Source organism: Pleurodeles waltl, chromosome 4_1 (assembly GCF_031143425.1).
Source record: "Pleurodeles waltl isolate 20211129_DDA chromosome 4_1, aPleWal1.hap1.20221129, whole genome shotgun sequence".
NCBI classification, from domain to species: Eukaryota; Metazoa; Chordata; class Amphibia; order Caudata; family Salamandridae; genus Pleurodeles; species Pleurodeles waltl.
In genome coordinates this window covers 218,921,155-218,944,721 of record NC_090442.1, presented here as the reverse complement: position 1 = coordinate 218,944,721, position 23,567 = coordinate 218,921,155, and the positions used below count along the sequence as shown (strand labels likewise).

Genomic DNA, 23,567 nt, shown 5'->3' with positions numbered 1-23,567 from the left:
GTCCTCTGAGCAGGCACACCATGTATGGCGGTGTCTCTTGGCTTGCTGGAGCTGACCTGTTTTGTGTTAGTGTACACAATAGATGCCTTCATAAGCCCGCTGTGTGCCTCGGTATCAGCTTCGGTCGCTGCGCAAACAAGTGTTTGGGCTTCCAGACGTCTGGGCCAGTGAGTCAGCCTGCAGGTGCAGCCCACAGCTGTGAGCAGTGACAGCGGCGCGAGTGAATCACCAGCTCCCTTTCCCGCCTTCGTAACCTCATGAACCAGTATCCCAGATGTGTTTGGTTAAGGATTTACGTTCGGTTTGTATTTTCCAGGCGCGTTAGACTTGACCGTGAAGGTTGTGCGGAAGGGGGTAGCAGGTCTCGTAGAATCTTGTTTATCTGAAAATGTTGCAGCAAATTGTGGAGATGCTGTGACCCGGGAAAGGGGCCTGACGGAGGCGCGGCGGCGAGGGGGGAATGCAAGCCCTTTGGATTTAGAAGGATAGAGGTCTTTCAACAGCAGCCCGAATACGTACACGTCACTGGTGAATACATTTTGCACTAGTTCCCTTGTAGACCCATCGTACCGGAAGTAGTCCTGCCTTGTACGTGAGGAAGTACCAGCGTGGATGTCAACTCGGAGTAGTGAAGGGCACCGCTATACGCTACAATAGTTAGTCCCCTAGCGCTGCTCTTGCTACAGCTGTTCTTTAGGGTCTTGAAGTTGAATATGGGACAAAGCACAGTGGCATTCGCCACTGTATTTACTGGTAGTACAGGGTTTCCATATGAGGTGTGTTTGTTGTTTTGCGCTTTGGCGAAGCTTCACAAAACTTTCCGAAAAAAGTTAATCCACATCAACTCTTTCCTAGAAAGTTTTGTGCCGATCAGTTGTGGGTATCACAATCTTGATTTCCTATCTTAATTCCAAAGGAAAATTCTGGTCTCAGACACAGAAATATAGCTGAAGGTAACAAACAAACGTGGCCGAAAGTTAGAACTCTACTCGGAAACTGTTTTTTCATAATTTGGTGTATATCCATTCAGCTGTTTTGGAGAGGTGTGCATTTCAAGCGGCGCTTGCGGTGACAATGAAAACGTTTTTTTAAAAAAAAGGTATTTCTGAACTGTTGTTCCTGTTTATAGTTCAGTGGAACTATACATTGAAAAAAAAATCGAACCCTCTTATTGGCCAAGGGAGTATTTTTACGTATCTGCCCTTTCGGTATCTCAGCAGAGATACTGGTTTCGCTGTATGCAACCTGGAGAAAAAATATTTCAACTGCCATTACAAGACTCGGGGACTCAGGTCCTGTGTTCTGAAGTTACCAAAAAAAACAAGCATTGGCAAAGCCGGTAGGCCTATGCAAGAGCTAAAAATTAGCTTTGGCAATGTGCTTTCGCCATGTTGTACACCAGTGTGGGTGCTGTTCTGCATGGCTAAAAGTTGGTGGAATGGAGTGTTGTAGAGTGTCGTAGAGTGGATTTGGTGGTGTAGAATGGAGAAGGGGGAAGTAGAGTGTCATAGTGTTAAGTAGAGCTCAATTCTTCAGTGTCAAAGAGTGTCATAGACTGCAGGGTCATAGAGTGGAGTGGTGTATAATGGAGTGGACTGAGGTGGAAAAGGGTGGAGTGGGTTGGAGTAGATTGAGGTAGTGGGATGCATTGGCATAGAGAGGGGTGGACTGGATTGGGATAGAGTGGGGTGGATTGGAGTGGGTGGACTGGATGGGGTGGATTGGATATGAGTGGGATGGATTGAAATCAGGTGAAGTTGATTGTATTCAGCTAGACTGTAGTGGGGTCAACTGGAGTGGACTGGATTTTAGTGGGGTGGACTATGGTGGATGGGACTGGAGTAGAGTGGGATGGATTAAGATGGATTGGATCAAGTGGGGTGGATGGACTGGACTGGACTGAAGTGGGATGGATTGGGACGCAGAGGACTGGATTGGAGTAGGGTTGAATGGATTTGAGTGGGTTGGATTGCATTTATGGGGCAGATTAAGGTGAACTGGATTGGACTAGACTGGTGTGGACTACTCTGGATTGGAGTTGATGGACTGGAGTGGGGTGGGTGGATTGGACAGAAGTGGGATGAATTGGGTTGTGGTGGGGGGAATTAATTTGAGTGGGTGGACTGGGTTGAATTGGATTGGTGGGGTGGATTGAGTGGGGTGGATTGTTTTGGATTTGAGTGGGGCAGACTGGAATGCTGTGGATTATTTTGGATTGGAGTGGGAGGATTGGAGTGGGGTGGATTATTTGGGATTGGGATGGGGCTGATTGTTTTGGATTGGAGTGGGGTAGATTTGAGTAGGCTAGATTGTTTTGGAATAAAGTGAGGCAGATTGGTGTGGGGTAGGTTGTTTTGGATTGGAGTGAGTAGATTGTTTTGGATTGGAGCAAGGAAGATTGTTTTGGATTGGAGTGGAGCAGATTGTTATTGATTGGAGTGGGGCAGATTGTTTTGGATTGGAGTGGTGCATTTTGGAGTTGAAGTGGAGTAGATTGTTTTGGATTGGAGTAGGGCAGATTGATTTGGATTGGAGTGGGGAAGATTGATTTGGATTGGAGTGGGGTACATTGTTTTGGACTGGGTAGGGACAGATTGTTTTGGATTGAAGTGGGGCAGATTGTTTCGGACTGAGTGAGGCAGATTGTTTTAGATTGGAGTCGGACACATTGGTTTGGAGTGTGGCAGATTATTTTAGAGTGGTGCAGTTTGTTTTAAAGTGGAGAATACTGGAGTGGGGCAGATTGTGTTCAATTGTAGTAGGGCAGATTGAATGAGGCAGATTGTTTTTAATTGCAGTAGAGCAGATTGTAGTGGGGAAGATTGATTTGGTTTGGAATGGGGCTGATTGTTTTGGATTGAAGTGGGCCAGATTCGAATGGGCAGATTCTTTTGGACTGGATTTGGGCAGATTGTTTCAGATTGGAGTGGGGCAGAGCGAAGACTGGACTGATTGTTTAAGAGTGGGCCATATTGTTTTGGATTGTAGTAGGGCAGATTGTAGTGGGGCATATTGTTTTGGATTGAAACGGGGCTAATTGTTTTGGATTGAAGTGGGCAGATTGGAGTGGGCAGATTCTTTTGGACTGAAGTTGGGCAGCTTGTTTTGGATTAAAGTGTGGCAGATTGTTTTAGACTGGAGTGAGGAAAATTGTCTTAGACTGGAGTGGGCAGATTGGTTTGGAGTGGGACAGATTGGTTTCGAGTGGGGCAGATTAGTTTTGATTGGAGTGGGGCAGATTTTTTTGACTGTAGTGGGACAGATTGTTTTGGATTAGAGTGAGCATATTGGAGTGTCACAGATTGTTTTGGATTGGAATGCGGCAGATTGGAGTGAGGCAGATTGTTTTGAATCAGAGTGGGGCATACTGGAGTGGGGCCAATTGTTTTGGATTGGAGTGGGGCAGACTGGGGTGGGGCAGATTGGTTTGGGTTGGAGTGGGACAGATTGTTTTGGGTTGGAATGGAGTAGATTGTTTTGGGTTGGAGTGGGGCAGATTGTTTTGGAGTGGAGCAGATTGTTTAAGAGTGGGACAGATTGTTTTGGATTGAAGTGGGGCAGACTGGATTGGGGCCAATTCTTCTGGACTGGAGTGGGGCAGATTGGAGTGGGGAAGACTGGAGTGGCACCGATTGTTTTGGATTGGAGTGGTGATGATTGTTTTGGATTGGAGTGGGGCAGATTGTTTTGGTTTTGGAGTGGAGTAGATTGTTTTGGATTGTATTAGAGTGGGGTGGGTTGGGAAGATTGGATTGAGAAGGGTCGGTCTGAGTAGTTTGGATTGGAGTGGGGTGGATTGGATTGGTCTGGGGTGGATTGATGTGGGGTGGATTGTCGTTGATTGGAATGGGGTGGATTGGGGTGTATTACATGTTTATGTGTTAAAACATAGACACATAAAGAAATAATTCTGCTTTGCAATATTTAGAACCAGTGCCCACCAAAAAAAAAAAAAAAAAAAAAATGAGTGTCAAGTGATAAAATAACACTTGGCAAACTAATAGAAAGCCTAATACAGAAAATAAAAACTTTGCAATTTTGCTTGCCCTGTTGGGCACTTTTTTGCCAATGACACGCCTTCTGTTTGCATCGCACTAAAAGTTTAAAAAAAGAACAAAATAGAACCTGTCATGTCCGGAGCAGCCGATGGGCACTGATTAAGTTGAATCAATCAGTGCTTGGTCCCTGCTCCACAGAGAGGAACGGAAAAGATACCAGGCCTCCAGTGATGAATTAGGAGGTTGTAAAGAAGAGTGACAGGCAAGTCAACAAATGGTAAACCATTGGCGGGCTCCAAGCTCTTTTTGTTCACAACAGTGTCTCCCAAGAATCATGGTACTCCTGAAGTATCACCGCTCAAGATTCAACCCTATAGCACAGTCAAACTGTGATAGCTTCAGTGGGTGAAGCGTACTCTGACCATTAGTACAATGGAGGTGAAGCTTGAGCAGTAGGACTAATGCAGTAAAATAAACAAAATATAAAAATGAATAAAATGTGAATTGCAGGTTACAGGGGGGAAATAGAAGCCCGTGGGGGTTTGGGCGCATGGCTGGCTGGCAGTCAGGCTCTGTGGCAAACTGCCTTTTCCCACCGCCAAAGGTTCCCAGTGGGGGTGGTAGACCACATACATCTATATTTGGCTACTCATGGGGGGAGTTGCCCATTTGGGGGTTTGGCAGCATGCAGCAGTAGTTGGGTATAGGAATTGTGGCCAGCATCCCACCTCCAGCTGCTGCACATGCCCTATTGCTCTACGCAGTTTGAGGAGGCTGCCTGCGAGAAATTTGATACAGTATACCTCCTGCTGTGCACAGCTTTAAGCTGCGTACAGAGTATGGTTGACTGCTGCAGGTGGTTGGATGCAGGGCCAGTCCAAAGAAAATGCTCTGGTCAGACCCTGCTGTTCACAGCCAGAGGCATGGTGGAGCAGTGGTTGGCCACCTGTGGATGGTTTGGCCACATGCATTAGGGGTGTTGGGAGCAGGCCTTGCCAGAACTATGCCCTGCAGCAAATCCCCCTGTAGTTGGCTAAAGACTATGCACAGCTGGGGTTGGCTGCGCGCAGGATGGGTGCAAGGTCTCCTATGACCTGATGGCCAGCCCTGTGAACAACACCCTGTTGCACAAGACCATGCGAAGTGGGGGGTAAGGCACCTGTAAATTTGGGTTCAATGCATTTCTCGCACTGTGCACCACAGGAGGGATTGCGTACAGGGTAGTGAAGTGTTGGCTGGTTGTGGGGCTCTTCATAGTAAACAGAACTTTTTTCTTTTTTTTGGTATTGAAGTCCTGTGTTCCTTGGGACTCCAGTGGGGCCCGGAAGAGGTGGAAAGGAAGAGGAAGGAAAACCCATGTGGGATCCCTCACAAGTGTAAACAACTCGATAGAATATGGTGTACCACCAAGAACTCCATAGACTGAACCACCTTCAAGAACACACTCAGCCAATATTACAAACGCCTGAAAGATGCCAGGAAAAACACCATAGCCACCTGCATACTAGCCAGCTCCAATCACAGCGAAGAACTCTTCAACATATCAAAGAGTTCTCCAACCCATCAGCAATGGAAAACAGCACCACCCCATCTCAGGACCTATGCGACTGGCTCGCTAACTATTTTCAAGACAAACTATCCACTATTTACAAAAACTTCGCACCCCAACCCACAGTCACCAACACCATCAGACACCTCAACTCCACAGACTCTACCAGCAACAGCATAACCAACTCACCATGCAAAACACCACCAATCTCATGGGCTCCATCCATTCAGGATCCCCCATGGATCCATGCCCTCACAACATATTCAACCCTGGCATCAGCACTGTTGGCAGTAAACTCGCAGACATCCTCAACACATCAATCAACACAACCACATACTCAGAAGAATGAAAACACACGAGTCAAACCCCTCATTAAGAAACCCTCTGCTGAACCCAACAAACTAAAAAACTAACGTTTGATCTCCTTGATCCCCTTTCCAGTAAAAGTACTCAAAAAAGCTGTCAACCAGCAGCTCACAGCATACTTAGAGGACAGTCATCATCTGGACACATCCCAATCCAGTTTTTGCTCCAATCATAGCACTGAATCTGCCCTGATTGTTGGCACAGGCAATATTAGAATCATCCTTGACCCAAGAGACTCGACCACCCTCATTCTCCTTTTAGCAGCCTTTGACACAGTCTCCGATCACACTCTGCTCAAAAGACTGAACAGGATCTGCATCAGAGGAAATGCCCTGAAATGGATCGCCTCTCTTCTATCAGGCAGAACACAGAGAGTACTTCTGCCTCCTTTCACCTCAAAGCCTAAGAACATAATCTGTGGCATCCCCAAGGGATCTTCACTCAGCCCTACCTTCCTCAACACTTACATGACCCCCTGTCCAACATCTTCAGAAACCACAGACTAAACATAATCTCTGGTGCAGGCAACATGCAGCTCATCCTCTTGCTTCCCAAAGACCCCTCCTCCAAAAAAATGCCAATTTCTACAGCTGCATGAACAGCATTGCCGATTGGATGAGGAACAGCTGTCTCAAACTTAACACCAACAAAATGGAGGTCCTGGTGTTCGGAAACACTACGTCACCTTGGGCTGATTCCTGGTGGCCCAGTGACATAGGACAACCTCCCCCCACAAACCATGCCAGAAACCTAGGAATCATCATTGACAATAAACTCAACATGAAGAATCAAATTAATGCAGTCTCCGCCACCTGCTTCCTGACTCTCTGCATGCTCTGCAAGATCTTCATGTGGCCTCCGGTCGCCACAGGACATACCGTCACACAAGCCATCATCACCAGGCGCCTAGACTATGGCAACGCTCTATATACCGGACTCACTACAGTCCTCACAAAAAACTTCAAATCATCCAGAACTCAGCAGCCAGACTCATCTTGCACCTCTCAAGACGAACCCCCACCTTCCCCCACCTAAGGTACCTCCACTGGCTCACCCCTATACAAACGTTGCCAATTCAAGCTGCTGACATACCCATATAAAACTCGGTTCAACCAAGGACCTGCATGCCTCAACCACTGCCTGAGCTTCCACTGCCCCTCCAGACACCTGCACTCTGCCATGTTCTCGCTCACGCACACCCACCCAAATCCACTGCAGCACCTACGGTTGCCACACCTTCCCCTACCTTGCTGTGAAGTCCTGGAACAGCCGCCCCATCTATCCAAGAACCACTCCCTCCATCAAGGAATTCAGAAGTCTCAAGGCCTGACTGTTCGACTGAGACCCTACACAGCATCTCTCAGCACCTGGATACCCTTACTTGTGATAAGTGTGCTCTACAAATCCTGTTGATTGATTGATTCCCACACCACCCTCTTGTTTGATCAGAGGATCCCACGGTACCTTATAGATGGCAGAAAAAAAAAATTCAAGCAGCCGTTCAATTAGCCACCTGTGCGATACTAATTAAAAAAAATAAGCCAACATCCTATAGAAAAACCCTGAAATGATTTTCCTGATTAGAGTTACGGGATTGGTGCTTAAGGGATGCAGTTTTGTATTGATGCAATGCAAATCCATTATGGCCTCCGACACCAGGAAACACCAAGTGCATTAATCACAAGGCCTATTAGAGGTGCATCATCTGAAGATGCTGACATTATTGTCGTTCGCTCCACTTTTGCAGCACCACAACAACCAAGGCCTAAAAAAGAATCAGCATTGCAGCAGTTTTTTGTACTTCCACCTGGCTAAAAAGTGAACAGGAGGTTATGTGCATTTTGTGCAAGTGGGTGCTGCTTAGTAGAACATCTGAACAATATTCTGTGGAAACCAGTGAGATCTGGAAATATCCATGGTCTATGCAACCCAACAGCATAGGTCCTGCTGCGATGCATAATAGTCAGGCAGCTGAACAACAGCCAACTGCTCCACAGGAAATGCTTCATCAAGAAATAAAGAAAAACGATGAAACATTTTGCAATAGGCTGCAGGCACTATCACAAAGTAGTGGCCTGTGGGGAAATCCACAAATGAATATCTTCAAAGTCCATGAAAGGCCATCCTAACAAAGAACACAGAGAACATAAAGAACATAAAGATGTGTGCAAAAAACCTAAAGAAATAATAATATGTTCAAAATAACCTTTAAAAAGATTTATATTTAAAAAAAGAAACAGTAGAAACAATTTCTGCTACACACAACCAGAGGTTGTATGTAAACAAGGTGAGGTTAGATTAGAATGTTGTTCCCAGTGATGAGCTGGCCACCCGCAGGGGGTTGGGCATATGGCCTGACTAGACAGCAGACCCTCATACAACTCCAAAGCTAAAGGTTGTATACAGCAGGGGAGTTGGCTGAATAGGATTTAAAAAACTTGGACATTTGGCAAAAAAGGTTCAAGTAATATTACAGTTGATAAACTACATAAATTAACTGAAAAAGCTAAAGGTTAAATTGATGTTATTGTTAGGTGACACATGCAATATATTGCTTAAAAACATTAGGAAAATACTGAAATTCACCAGTTGTAGTTCAGAGGACTAAATATAACTAGCGTCTCTGCGATAATCTTTATTTTTATTTTCTTTAAACAGATTTTTATTATTTTTGTATACATACAAAAAACAGTACCATATGGTTATCAGTCAAATAATGTCCAGGCTTTGTGATTACAGAATAGTAGTATACACAGTACAACAGTTCAGTTGCATTTCGACTGACAATTCCACAAGTATATTGCATGAATATTTATCCTGGTTAATCCCTTGCAGGTATCCAAAAACATTCAAACAACTTCAATCTACCCCCCCCCCCCCTCCCCAATCCCGCCCCAGTTCATCAATAGTGACCGTGTTTAAATGGATTCCTTCAAGCAGTAGCATGGGTCACTATCTCTAGTTCCAAGTCCAGTTTCAGAGTGCCATGTCCCTGTTCAGATAGTAGGGAACTGTCAGGGTAGTCAGTGTCTGGCTCCTTTAAGCAGCCTACCAAGATGTCCCATGCTCTTGCCGCTTCTATAGTGCTTACCCCATTTCTTCACATCTTGGACCAGTGCTGCTCCCTCACATGATGCCCATTTTGTTTTCTGTTCATTTTTACTACCCTAATAGGGTACTAAACATGGGGTACAATTAGCTGGGAATATGCCCTTTCATGATAGCCTGGTAGCTGAGGTAAGTAAAAAAAACACTTTTAAGTGTATGTTGTGTGAATACTTGCAAGTGAAAGAGTGTGTATAGTGTGAATATGTGTATGTGTAAGTATGTATGTGAGTGAAAGTAGAGGTCAAATGGTGCCTGATGTCACTTCCACTACCCCTGGCATTTTGTTGAATTGACGTCCATGGATAAACCATTGGATTTGGGCCACTAAATAGTAAATTTCGAGGTTGGGGAGGCTAGTCTTCTCAGTTGTAGGCCGACATAATTCATCCTTGGTCACTCGGCGTCTGCCTCTGCCCCATATGAGCTCCACCATCTGCAATTGTAGCTCTGCAAACATTTCACGAGGCACAACCATCGGCAGTGGTAGAAAGTAGGAAAGTAGGTGGGGAAAAGCTACCATCTTCGCTACTGCTATTCGCCCCTCCACAGATAGGGGAGGGTTTTCCAGAAGCCCACACTTGAGCGGAAGGGTCTAATATCCATGCCTGTGTTGCCTTCTAGGATATCTTTTTGATCGTGGTATATTCTAACCCCCAGGTATTTCATGCAGGTGTTGTCCCACATGAGTCCATAAAGGTCTTGTGGCTTCAGCAAGCTACAGTGCAGGGGAAACACCAGTGACTTATGATGTTGAATTGGTCTAACAGTGATATAGCTCTGGGGAGGTCGTTCTCTGCGTCATCAAGAAATAGGATCATATCATCCGCATATAGTGCAATCTGTTGTGAAGTCCTGAGGCAGTCCAGTCTCCTATATGATGATCCCATGCATGCTCTGCTGGATAGTTATGCAACTGCCAGGGCAAATAAGAGAGGTGAGAGGGGGCAGCCCTGTCTAGTCCCTCTACCGACCGTGTATGAGTCGGATACAACTCTACCTGTTCAAAACCGTGCCATTGGCCCAGAGTATAAGAGTTTAGTCCAGTGGGTGAATCCCACCCCCAGTCCCATTGCTCCCAAGACCTGGTACAGATAATCCCACCTCAGGCTGTCGAAAGCCTTTTCTATGTTTATAGACGCAATAATCGCACTGTCTTCTTCTGGGCGAGCAGTTTCTTCAGTATAGAGAACAGTATGCATATGTACAGAGCTGTGTTTCATCCAGGGATGAAAACGCTCTGATCTAGGTGTACAAGCCGTGCAATTTAGGGAAGGAGACATGCGGCCAGTATTCTAGTCAGGATTTTATAATCCACATTAAGCGTCGATAATTAAAGTCTTGGTGGTGGGGCTAAATGGAGGGGATCTCCCTTGTTTCCATAGGGGAATCACCAGCACCTTCCCTGTAGTTGTAGGCAATCAGCCAGTTTCTCGCACATCGACATAAAGATGGACTAGTTTAGAGGTCCACTCATCTACTATATGCTGCATAAAATCCAACTGAAAAGCTATCAGTTTCCGGTTCTTTTCCCCTGTCCATGTTTTTGATGGCCAATCTAATTTCTTATAATGTAATGGGGTTTCCCAGCTCTTCTGCATCTTCTGCGTCTTTGTGTGGCAGGGTAGCCATACACAAGAATGTCGCTACGGAGTCTTGTAAGGCCTCATGAGGAGGTTCATATAGGTGTGTGTAGTAGCGTCCAAATCTGCAATTGATTTCGTCCTGGTTATAGTGGCACCCACCTTTTCCTGATTCTATATCTAAAATGGGTGATCCTCTGGAGGTGGGACCAATGAGCCATGCCAGTAAGGTCCCTGCCATGGCACGTTTTGCATGGGTCTTGATCATATAATCTCAATGATCGAAACATCATAGTTTTTCCAAGTGTACTACTAACTGTTCTTTAGCATCAAGGAGTTGCAGTTGTAGTTCTGGGTTACCGGGGCAAGTTTTCTTCAGAGTTCTCAGAGTCTCTTCCTGCATATCAGCTTCCCAGAGCAGAGTATGCCAGACTCCAGCCACTTCAGCAGTGCACCTGCCTCTTAGCACAGCTTTAAAAGCATCCCATTCTGCCAAAGGGCTGCCTATGGTGCCTGCTTTCTCCGTAAAATAATTATGGATGGCCTTCCCAGTGGTATGGCAGAAAGCTGTGTCATCTAATGCTCCACTCACAATCGTCAGTCTGGGATTTTAGGTCGCTCTCTGTGCCAGCCCAGTGTGATTAGTATTGGGTTATGATCTGGTATTGTACGACAGAGATATTCAGCATGTTGTACTCTTTGGTGTACTCCTGGTAAGCAGAGAAAGACATCTAGTCTGACATGTAAGTCATACATATTAGAAAAGAACGAGTAATCCCTGTCCGAGGGGTGCAGTGTCCAACAGGTGTCCGCAAGTCCCTATCTTGATTGCCAGTCGCGGCATATTTGTGATAGCCTCACCATTGGTGAATCATTCAATGGCAAGTGTGACCAGTCCAGGGCAGGCTTGGTAACACTGTTAAAGTCTCCCCCTTAGATGATAGGTTGAGTCAGGTGTGAGGCTAATGTATGGGACAGCATGCCAAACAAGTTCCCCATGTCAGTATTAGGTGCATAAAGACCTACAATGGTAAAATCCTGGCCATTCAGCCTACCTGATAATAGTACATATCCCCCACTGGGGTCTATAACTTCTCCTGTTTTTTGTAAAGGGACTCCGGAACAGGCCCAGATCAGGACAACCCTCACGAAGGCAGAGTACGTCATAACGTATAGTTGTCCCCTCCAGCGTTTGCGGAGTGCTCCTTCTCCCGGACCACCAGATGGGTCTCCTGCAGTATTGCAATTTGGGCACCATGGGGTGATTATGACCTTGGCGAACGGCGGAGGCCGTCCGCCAAGGTACCGCCGCCAAATGACCGCACCGCGGTCAAAAGACCGCGGCGGCCATTCAGACATTTCCTCTGGCCCGGCGGGCGCTCTCCAAAAGAGCGCCCGCCGGCCCAGAGGAAATGCCCCTGCAACGAGGACGCCGGCTCAGAATTGAGCCGGCGTAGTTGCAGGGGTGCGACGGGTGCAGTTTGCACCCGTCGCGTATTTCAGTGTCTGCATTGCAGACACTGAAATACACAGTGGGGCCCTCTTACGGGGGCCCCTGCAGTGCCCATGCCATTGGCATGGGCACTGCAGTGGCCCCCAGGGGCCCCGCGGCACCCCCTACCGCCATCCTGTTCCTGGCGGGAGACCCGCCAGGAACAGGATGGCGGTAGGGGGTGTCAGAATCCCCATGGCGGCGGAGCGCGCTCCGCCGCCATGGAGGATTCCCCTGAGCAGCGGGAAGTCGGCGGGAGACCGCTGACTTTCCGCTTCTGACCGCGGCTGAACCGCCATGGTCAGAATGCTCGTGGGAGCACCGCCAGCCTGTTGGCGGTGCTCCCGTGGTCGGTGGCCCTGGCGGCCGCCAGGGTCAGAATGACCCCCCATGTCTCTTTAAATATGCCTATACTTTATGTCATTTAGTAATGTTATTGAGTCCCCTGACATTCCAGCTAACCAATGGATATGTCTTGGGAGAGGCCATGGCCTGTGGGCAAAGTAGTGTACTGGTTGCTTCCTCCACAAGGTGGGAGCAGTGGCAAATTCAGCGTTTCTCACCCATTTTCTAAGGGGCAGAGTATCGTTGGTGGGGGGCCCTGTAGCCTTAATTCTAACAAAAACAATACAAAAAATCCCAACTACCTTGCCCCAGGACAAGAAGTGAATGCACCCCAATCCAAACTAACAGCCAACAAGGCAACATTTGTTTATTCTTCTCACGCACAACTAGATAGTTAGGGGAGTGTTATGAGGAGCTCCCCAACCTTACTATCTGACATCGAGACATCAAACAGGATCAAAGTGGGCTAGTCTTACCCCAGCCAGATTTGTGTGGTAACCAGCCGTATTGAGTTTTCTTCCCTTCTTCCTTCCAGGTGCAGACCCAGTGACTGTTGTCAAATAGCAACGGTCATGACCAGACTCCCACCCACCCGGCACATGCTCATTTACGCCCACCTACATCTTATGGCAGGATATCAGATTAGTTAAACTGCTGTTATGGGTGTTATTTGTGAGAGGGAAATATCTGTGGCCCCTGACATATTTCATCTTATATCTGAGTCAGAGTCCACCAGGTCATCAGTTTCCTTCTCCGATGTGAGGGGTAGAGCTTGATCCGCTGATGGCCACCACTTTAACCACTACCCGCCAGCATTCTTGTACAGCCTGGGAGCAGGAGGGGATCACCACCATGTCAGGTCTTGCCTGCCTTCTCCAGTTCCTTCGGGGATTGAGCTGCATGGTCAGGGGGGCTGCCCTTCTGGTGAGGAAGCTGCTCAATCCATTCCCAGACTTGGGCGGGGAGGCAAAGAAGTGTGATGAATTGTTATGGGTGACCCTGAGTCAGGCGGGGAACAGCATCACATATGAAAGGGCCATTTTGTGATTTGTTTTTTGGCCTCTGCAAAATAGTTTCTCTGTTGCTGCACTGCTTTAGTAAAGTCGTGAAAAAGCTTGACCTTGCTATTATCCACGCTAATGTTTCCTTTTAGTCTGGCTTGTGTCAAGATATCGTCCCTGTCCTTAAAATGTAGCACCTTAGCAATGACAGGTCTGGGACCTGCCCCAGGGTGTGAGGGTCTAGCAGAAACTCACTGGGCCCTCTTGAGTGCAAAAAATCATCAGAAGCCTTCAGGCACTGTTTTGTCTGTGAGCCAGGTCTCCAGGAATTTAGTCATGTCTGGTCCAGTGCCTTCCACGCATTCAGGAAGTCCAATAATCCTTATGTTGTTCCACTGGCTCTATTCTCAGCATCCTCTGCCGCATTCCAGGACTTTGACTCTGTTTTTAATTCCTGTTAATCGGTTGTTCACTGAGGTCACCTCAAGGCTTATGTCCTCTAATGCTCGTTCCGTCTTTGTTACCCTTTCAATTAGTAACCTGTTGTCATCTCTTAGGAGTCCTAGGTCTGTGACCATGGTATCTATTTTGAGTTCTAGAACTTTGTGGTATGCTACTATAGCTTGAAGGATAGTATTCAATGTGGCACAATGTAATTCCCCCATGTCGGTGCCCCCTCACCCATCCTTGGTCTCTGGCGCGGTAGTCATGGTTCCCCGTTCCACGTCAGGATCTCTGTTGTCCTGTTTCTTGCCCATCTTCGTGTGGTATCAAGGTGGGTGAACAGGGAGGCATGTTCATTCCCCTTCAGGTGCGTCTTGTGTTGCTGATTCAGACCAGTCCGGGTCAGGTGCTCCCAAAGCACCACAGTGATGAGTGCAGTGTTGCAGTTCTGTTAGGAGGTGTTTTGCCCAGCAGGCCCCAGCTGTAGAGCCCAGGTGCACTGTGAGCAATGTTCGGGGGACACCCAGAATTGCACCCTCATTCTCCGGCAGTGTCAGCACCACCCGCAAAGTCTATTGAGCCCCCCGTACGTATGACCCTCTGCATGGGTGACTACATGGGCGACCAGCAGCTGGAGGGTGTTACTTGTCTTGCTAGGGTGTACTCTGCTTTTCAGTTCAGGGGTGGAGGGGTCTGCTGGCTCTGTCGGCTCACTTACTCTCAGGCAATCTTCTCTCCTCTCTGAGATTTCGGCTGTGATCTCACCAGGTCTATCTCATTTGGCCTGGGCACCAGGTCCGCAGTTGTCATCAGGTCCCAGAAGGTAGCTGCCTCACTGCAATGCTAAGCTGCTTTTTACATGGGAGGGGAGGTGCAGGAAGATGGAGCACCCCCATTCACCAAACAGGCAACTGTAGAAGAGTCAGAGACAAGTAGGTGGCATCAGGCATGCAATTGCCCCTGCTATTTCCTAGTGCCGCCGCCGACAGGCCAGCAAAGTCTTACTCCCCAGGCTGCGTCGGAGGGGGGATTCAAACACTTCAAGTACTCGGTGTCTCTTACTGTGCTCTTCCTGGTCTCCAGAGCACGCCTGAGAATCGCTCATGGGAGGTCTCGTGGCCATTTGGTACCGGCCACTGCGCCAATGGATGCCATCTTAACAAAGGCAGCGGTACGGTTGGCTCCTTTAAGCCCGCTGGAGTTCTGCACCGCCTAGTGAGGGAGGCTGTCCCCTGGCTGTTGTTGGAATGCAGTGGGTGGAGGGGGGAAACAGGGGACGAAAAGTTCCCCAGGCCATCAGCCTGCATGCGTGGGCAATCAGGGGCCAGGCAGGTAGTGCTGGGGTCACAACCGTCTATGTGGAGCTCCCTGTGTCAGTGTCACCGGCCCCTGTAAGTCCTTTTTGCTCTCTCCCACGAGGGGGGGCTCCGATCACCCCGAAGGGTCTGGTATTTTGCTTTGCTCTCGGGGGCAGCCCGCACACTCTGGACATGCCACGGAGTCAGCCCCCCAGAGATAGGTGTGGGCCGGTTCGCTGGTAGTAGCCATCTTGCTTAGTGAGGCAGGGTCCCTACAGAGCTGTGAGACTTCCAATGTGTTTAATTGTGGCAGCTGCTGCACAGTAGGGGAAAAGCCGGGGTTGCGGATTTAGTAGGTAAGTCCAACCGTAGTCTTGCCAGATGGGTCTGGATAGAGGAGCTTGGCTGGGAGCTCCGTCAGCCTGCTTCCTACCACATTGGCGTCAAGCCACACCCCCTCGTGATACACTGTTTATGACCTCATGTATTACATCACTCATGATACATTAAATGCCATCATTGATGACATCACTGATGACGTCTCAAATGACCCTCCACTGGTGCCCAACCCATGCTCATTCGACCTCCAGTCATGGCTGACGGAACATTTGGCTGTGCGTAGTGTGAGGCTGAACACAGTGCCGGACCTCTGGCCTGATCCTGCATCTAACTCCTGCTGCACACTGCTTTTACCTGTGGTCATCCAATCCAGAATGCCGACCCCCACAATGGTAACTGATTGCAAGAACTGTTCTTTGACTGCTACTGCACTAATTCTGGGGGTGCCACACTGGGTGAAATGGCGCAATGCAATTCCGGCTTTCCAAAATATATATTTTTTTTTATTTTGACTTGAGGCTGGCGTCCCTTGGAACCCACATCTCACACACATGGATCTGGGGTTCACAATTTACCCACCCTGTCCTCTTACATGCTTTACATATTTTTTTCAGGACTCAGGGACGATACACTGAGTCCTGTAATGGCCACCACAATGTTTTCCTTATGTTGTGGTGAGACGATCAGGATCTGCACATCCACTTTGAATAGGCCAATCAGAGCATATCTAGTCACCAACATTCTAGGTAGCTCTCATTTATATTAGTGTTAACTCCTTCATGCCTACCCTGAGCACCTTTTTAAATGCTAATTCCTAACCAGCTGAATGGATTTACACCAAAAGCACAATTTCTGAATAATTTTCTAACTTTTTCTGAATTTGGTATCCCTCTGTTCAGCTGTTTTATCTGCATTGAACAATAACTTTCCTATGGGACTTAACAAACAAATCGCATTCCCCTCCCCTTTTATTGGCCCACGCATTCATGCAAAGCTTTCCTTGAAGTAGCCAACAGGGTTGAGCATTTTGTTTTAGAAAAAATTGTTGAGATTCTTTAGACAGTGTTAAAGTTATTAGAGAAACAACAAATGCCTTTCCTATGGAAATTCTGCCCATCCACCACTGTGAATCAATCAATCAGTCAATCAATCCGTAGATTAGTACAATGCTACTTGTCACCAATGAGGGTATCCATATGGTGGCAGGGTCCGGTTGATTAGTCAATTAGCCAGGTCTTCACGGACTATCAGGGCGGTCTGGTGATGAAAGGGTAGCTCGTTCCACGTGTTCGCTACTAGGAAGGAGAAGGCGCCACCTCCACATGTGCTATGTCTGATGGTGGGGTGAGGGTTAGAGAAAGGGAAGAAGAGTTATCAGGTGGTCTAATGAATGTTCAGATGGTGGTTCAAGTAGGCGTCCCCCATTGTGTAGAGCCTTGTATGCATGGGTCACAAGCTTGAACAGGTTCTTTTCTGAACAGGGAGCCAGTGCAGTTCCCTCAGGTAGGGGGTTATGTGGGTTTGTCCAGGGAGATCCAGGACAAGTCTGGCTGTGGCATTCTGTATGGTCTGTTGTCATTGGAGGTGAGCTGGGATCCCTGCCTAGAGTGTGTTTCCATAGTCCAGTTGACTAGAGATGAGGGGCTGGTTGATGGTGCGTCTTGAGCTTTGGGGAAGCCATTTGAATATCTTATGAAGCATGCAGTGGGTGAAGAAGCAGGAAGAGGAGTAGACAAAGTTGACCTGAGTCGTCATGGTTAGGTTGTTGTCCAGAATGATGCCTAGGTTCCTAGTGTTCTCAGTGGGAGTAGAAGTAGGTCTGAGTTCCGAGGGCCACCAAGATGCATCCCATGGGGAGCTTTTGTTTCTGGAGATCAGTACCACACACACACACACACACACACTTAAATACATAAATACATACAAGTGCCCTACGTCCTGCAGCACATGGTCATCTGGCATACTCAGCATGTGGTAGGTCTCACAGGTCCTGTCCACACTCAAGCAGAGATACTGACTATGTCAGAGTCACAAAACCAAAATATAAAAAGTAGGCCTATTGGGTTTGTCAAGGGTTGTATATGAATATATATATATATAACAGAGCTACCATCTTTATCCAAAAATCACCAATATTTCTAATCAAGTGTATGTTTCAGTAATTCATGCAATGTAAATTTTAACAACAGTGATAATTATAAACATGTTTAATAAAGTTGTAATTAAAACAATCACAATGTGTGATTAAGTCTTTCTTTTAACATAGTTCTTATGATTTCATTTTGTGGGCTGAAAAATATTAAAAGCAAGACTTTTTTAAATACATCGACATGGCTTAGTCTTTCTTTTTACCTTTTTCATTGCACAAAATATAATCATAAAAATAAGAAGGCTTGCACTCCAGCTCCAGCTGAAGAAACTAGAGCTCCAGCTAAGATTGTTTTTGAAAAATATCCCTTTTTAGGGACATCCCCAACCTAAAAAAAAAAATTGATAGTCCGTGCAGGGCATTATGGGACTTTCCTTAATGGAGCAGTGAATTATAAATGAGTGGCTCCTGACACTAATTTATTATTACTTTTTTTTAAAGAAATTATTTTTGTTAGTGTCCTGGTGTCCACCCAGGCACAACCACATCATACATTTTGCTTTGGAGCTGAGGGGGAACCCCTAGGGCCTCAGCAACCCCCAGCTGGTTTCTATAGTGGGTACCCGTGGCACCTACAGCTGGACATTTATGGGGGAAAAGCCCCAGGGCCCTCATGTCCCCAGCTGGCCCTCCCTTGGGAGAGCCGGCCTTTTTTTAAGGTTTCTAGTGGGTGCCCGTGCTTCAACATGCTCAGGGAGGGGGAGGCGCTGTTCTTCCCCTCCTCTCTGTATTAAATTGTGGACCCCGGAGGATGGTTTTTCCAGGGCGGAAATTTGCCTGTGGAGGAAGGCCCAACACAAGCCCCACTCTTCACATATACTGACCTTGGCCCGTCCCTGGAGTCATATTAATTTAAAAACGAAATGGGAGCTACCTTTTTTTTGCCCCAACCCCAAGGTCCTCTAGTAGGTGTCCTAGTGCCCACCGGGGCACTCACAAATCAGTACATCGAGACCTACAGGGGGAGCCCCATTGCCCCAGCCGACTCCCCAGCAAATACCATAGTAGGAGCTGGTGGGAGCCGGGACTTTCTTTTTCCTCCGGCCTGGTGAGAGCAGCTGTTCTAACTGTTCCCACTGGGCGGAAGTTAAGTGGAGTTCCCTGCCCAAGAGAGTGCAGGCAATGTTGGGAGCCTGGGGGGCCCCAAGGCCCCCACAGCCTGTGATGGCTCCCACCATATTGGATGGTAGTGGGAGCCGGCTTCTTTCCTTTGCTCCCACCCAGGCAGTCGTTCCATTTTTTTCACTGCTGCAGCAGTTCTTTTCCTTCCGCAGGCAGGGAACAACAGTGTCCAGAGGTGGGCTCCCCTGGACAGTATACAGAATTGGTTGATATTGGCTGAGTGACCCCTCTCCTGCTTGGACCCCTCTGATTTTCAAATAAATTCAGCAATGAGTGAAAGGGCCCCCGCAGCCTTTCGTTTTGCTCCTGCCCTGCTGGAGCAGCTGTTTTTAACTTCTCCCTCCATATATGCCAGGGAGGGAACCACAGTGCCCTAGGGATAGGCTCCCAGGGACACTGTGTTGTATCTTGCCACAGAGTTTGGGGTCCCTGGGGCAGATACCACCATGGGGAGGGGGTGCATGGCCCCTCCCCTTTCTCTATCTGTTTTGGGCCAGGGGAATGGGGTCCATGGGGCCCAGTTGAGGACTGAGGGTAAAACCATGTGTCCCCCTTCCCATCATAGTCTATTTGGCCCCAGGTGATAGGGGCCCATAAGTGGCTCCTGGAGTGGGAATGCATGCCCCCTTTACCTTATATTTATATTTGGCCCCAGGGGATGGGGTCCTCGGGATCCATAAGTGGACCAGGGAAGGGGACCACATGCTCCCCTCCCCTTTTACTTATATTTTGCCCAGGTGATGGGTCTACAGGGCCCTGACAGGCTAGGGAAGGGTGCCCCACTCACACCCCACTCCCCATATTTAATAAATTATTTAAAAGAAAACACTGGCTGGCAATCCCACATGAGTCCTGCGGGATCATGACTTGTAAAAATGAAAACTATATATTTTTGTCCCCCGCAAAGTGCTAGAGGGGCAGGGTTTCCCTACCTTGCCCCCTTATATATATATTTTTTTTCATTTTTAACTTAGGACAGGTGGTAAAGTCCCCAATCCCTGTAATGGTTGCCCGTAGCATTTTCTTCATGTTGCATGAAGCCATTCTGAGTGCTCGCTCCTGTGGAAGCCTGACTCCCATGGAGGCAAATTGGATCAATGGGAGAAAAGCCCCCTGCACCAATCGGAACACTCTCTTTTTTAAAATTGAGTTTGAAGCCAACCATCCAGCTATACAAGCATTTTTAATCTTTACTATCTCTAAAACTGCTGGGCAAACTCACATCACATAAGAAAAAGCACACTTTCTGGTACAAGATCTAGCTTCCTGCCAGAATTTGTGTAATTTAGTTCAGCAGTTTTTGTGGTAGCACTCCCTAAAAAGTCAATGGAAAATGTATGGGGAAAGTTAGGTTTGTGTTTCTGTAGGAAATGCATTTTTTGGTTTCCTTATATCTTTGGCGCCGTTTGATGCAAAGTTCCAAAAAAAACCTCTTTTTGTTTTTGTTTACCTCCACTCCTAACTGGAAAGTTTTGGGGATCCATCAAGCGGGGACCGAAAAAAAGGGTCGAGGCCCAAAACACGTTTTCCCCATTAATCTTTCCATAGTAACTTTAGACACGCTACAGCCCAAGCCGCTGAACGGATTTAGACCAAATTTGTCAAAAAACTAACTCACGGTCGAGAAAGAGGACCTTTTGTTATGTGGTGTAATTCCATTCAGTAGTTTTTGAGGAATTAATTAATGCTAAAAACAAATCTGTATATTTTATGCTGGAGAGGGTCAGTGGACATATATAGAACTTACTACCACTGATGAGGTGTCAAGGTGCTGTTCGGCGAGTATTAGGATTAGTGGTGGGTTAGTATAGGGAAGTATGAGTTATTTTGAGCGGTGTCTGTTAGTTGGATTGAATAGGATACTGAAGGGATTTAAGAAGAGTCTAGAAAGAGTTATTTGGGAGATCATAATAGTAAGGTGAGGGTTGGGATGAGTAAAAGGAGAGATGAAGGAGGGATAAGTCTCTAGAAATGGATTAGGGGTATCATACTAGTAAAATGGAGTTTGGGATGAGTCAAAGGAGGAATACATGAGGTAAGAATTTAAAAAAGGGTTGTTTGGGAGATGAAAGAAGTAAAATGAGGTTTAGGGTGATCCAAAGAGAGCTAGAGGAGGGAAGAGACTAAAAAGGGTAATTCTGGAGAGGATAGCAGTAGAACGAGGTTTGGGATAAGTCAGAATGGAAGCAGAGGATATACTGAGAGAGGATTAGGGTGAGTCAAAAGATTTCTTTCTACAGTACTCATACAGTAATAAATATATAGATACAATAGTACATGCAAAGGATATAAAGGTATAAGGAAGAAAATATATCGAGATTTAAAGTAGTATTTTATAAACTCAGACTTTCAAGTGTTGATGTACTTTAAACTAATGTATTTGTCCGATTTGTATAACTCATTTTTTTCATTTGATATATTCTTCAATATTAAAATAGTGAAGCACTTGTAGAATAAATAGTTATGATACTGTTTACATATTGTAATAGATGAATAAAATAGAGACCCATAAACATCTATGCATTGACCTATATATTTTAAGCATACAATAATATATTTTTTTTTTAACCATAAGTAACATGTACATTTGTTAAGCAAAGAGTATCTATATATTTTAAAAACCATAATTATTACACATATTTGTACAAAGAAATACACATATCTAGACACACACATAAAATCTAATTTTACATGTGTACATACATAGGGCTATGCTGTAAATTAGTGTTTGAGAATGGTGGTTATGTAGGAAAGAGCCAACTCCTGAATAGTCTCCTGAAGATAACATACGGTAGTTATTTGTGGATCTTATGTTTTGAAGTAATGAGTTTCATAGTTTGACTGCTTGGATGAAGAAGGATGTTTTTGTTTTCTTGTATGGTGGGATTGTGAGGCAAGGTGCCAGTCTGGAGTGGAGGGTCCTTTGTTGAATGTATGTGGTGATTTTATTCCTGATGCACAGTGATCCTGGTCCATGTATTGCTTTGTGGATGATACAAAGCAGCCTGAAGGTGGATCTTCTGGTAACTAATGTTGGGCCCTCAAGGCAGGGGAGATGTGGGCTTGTGGCTTTACATGTAGGAGTGCTCTGGCAGCAGAATTCTGAATCCATTGTAGTCTTTTCATAGTTAATGAAGATGATCCGTGGTAGAGGCTACTTGCATAATCATGTTTAGACAGTTCAAGAGATAGTAGCCTGGACCTTGTGTTGAAATCCCAGGTGGGGTAAGATACTTCGCAGGGTTTTCATAGTAATGAAGTGTAATCTTGCTAATATGCCCATTTAGGCATTCATTGATAACTTGGAGTCCATGGTAATTCCAAGGTTTTACTTTCTTAGATACTTTAGGAGGTGGTCCCAGATCATAAGGCCAGGTGCAGAGTGGGTCATGATTTTTCCAGTCACCACATGTTAGTATTACAGTTTCGGAAGCATTCAATTTGAGGTGGCTCCATGTCATCCACTGATCAATGGCTCTGAGGCAACTGAAGATTTCTGAGTTTTCATTGTCTTTGGGGCTTTCCAGGTTAAGGAGTAATGGTGTGTCATCTGCATAGTTATAGAATATGAGCTGAAATTCATTATTCATTGTCGGTAATTACTTCATGTAGATGTTGAAAAGCATGAGTGAGATGATAGAGCCTTGAGGGACATGTGCTTTTGTGAAGTGTGTTTGGATGAGAGAAGAAGACATAAGGGGGCAGGGTAGGGATGGTGGTGGAGTCACAGAGGGACTCCAGCTGGGGACAAAATTGTTTTTGTTTATTACATTTTGCTGTGAATTTGTGGAGGATCCGCAAATCTGTGGCAAAATCTAAAAAAGTGCAGGCTTCTGAAAAAAAAACAGGGTGGACCAAGTTCCGGGGGTGTTGCAAAGTGGTTTTTTTTGGGAGGGGGTTGTGGGGGCTCCCTCCATGAGCCTTGGTAAGGCCCGAGGGCCCCGTCCCTTGGGGCTGAGGTAGAAAATGGGGGAGGGAAGAATGTGGCCCCCTTCCCAGAGCCTCGGGCTGAAATGTGTAAAAAGAGGGTGAAAGGGGACTCTCAAGCTCTCACCATGTACTGCTAATTACCTCAGATATTACTTCACTCATGACATCTTTTATGGCATAATTGATGATAATATTGCAGCATTTGAAATTAAATTGTTTGAGGAGAAAACTATAAGTAGAGGGAGTGCAAGTTATAGTTACCTTAGGGCATGAGTTATAGTTACTTGAGATATCTATAACTACAACTGGTGAATTTCTGTGTTTTTTTAGGTTAAAACCTTATGCTGTTATGGAACATTTCAGCTAACTATAATGTTACTTTAACCTTTGATTCTTTTCAGGGAAGATATTTATATATCTTTATATATACATATATAAAGATATATTCAATGAAATAAAACTGGCTTAAATAACGTTTTCCTAACTTTAACAAAGTTTAACCATTCATTGCTTTTTATTTTTTGATAAAAAAGTGTTTGAAATTGTAGAGTGGAGTGTTGTTGAGTGGATTATCATTAGGTGGAGGGTCACAGAGTAGAGTGGAGAAGAGTATCATAGAGTGGAGTGTCATACAGTGGAGTGGCGTAGAGTGGAACAGTGTGGAATGGAATGGCACAGAGTGGCATAAAGTTGAGTGTCGTAGAGTGGGTTAGCATAGAGTGCAGTGGACTGGTATAGCGTGGAGTGGCATAAAGTGAGTGGCATAGAGTGGAGTGTCGTAGAGTGGAGTGGTGTATAGGGGTTTGAAATAGCATAGAACAGAGTGGCGTAGAGTGGTGTACAGTT

The 23,567-nt window shown here is 46.2% G+C and overlaps 1 protein-coding gene across 1 annotated transcript in view; it reads left to right on the top strand.

Annotated features, from left to right (window-relative positions):
- Positions 1 to 23,567, top strand: part of LOC138287148 (potassium voltage-gated channel subfamily KQT member 1-like) — a 750,297-nt gene that overhangs the window by 512,402 nt on the left and 214,328 nt on the right. The window lies entirely within an intron of this gene.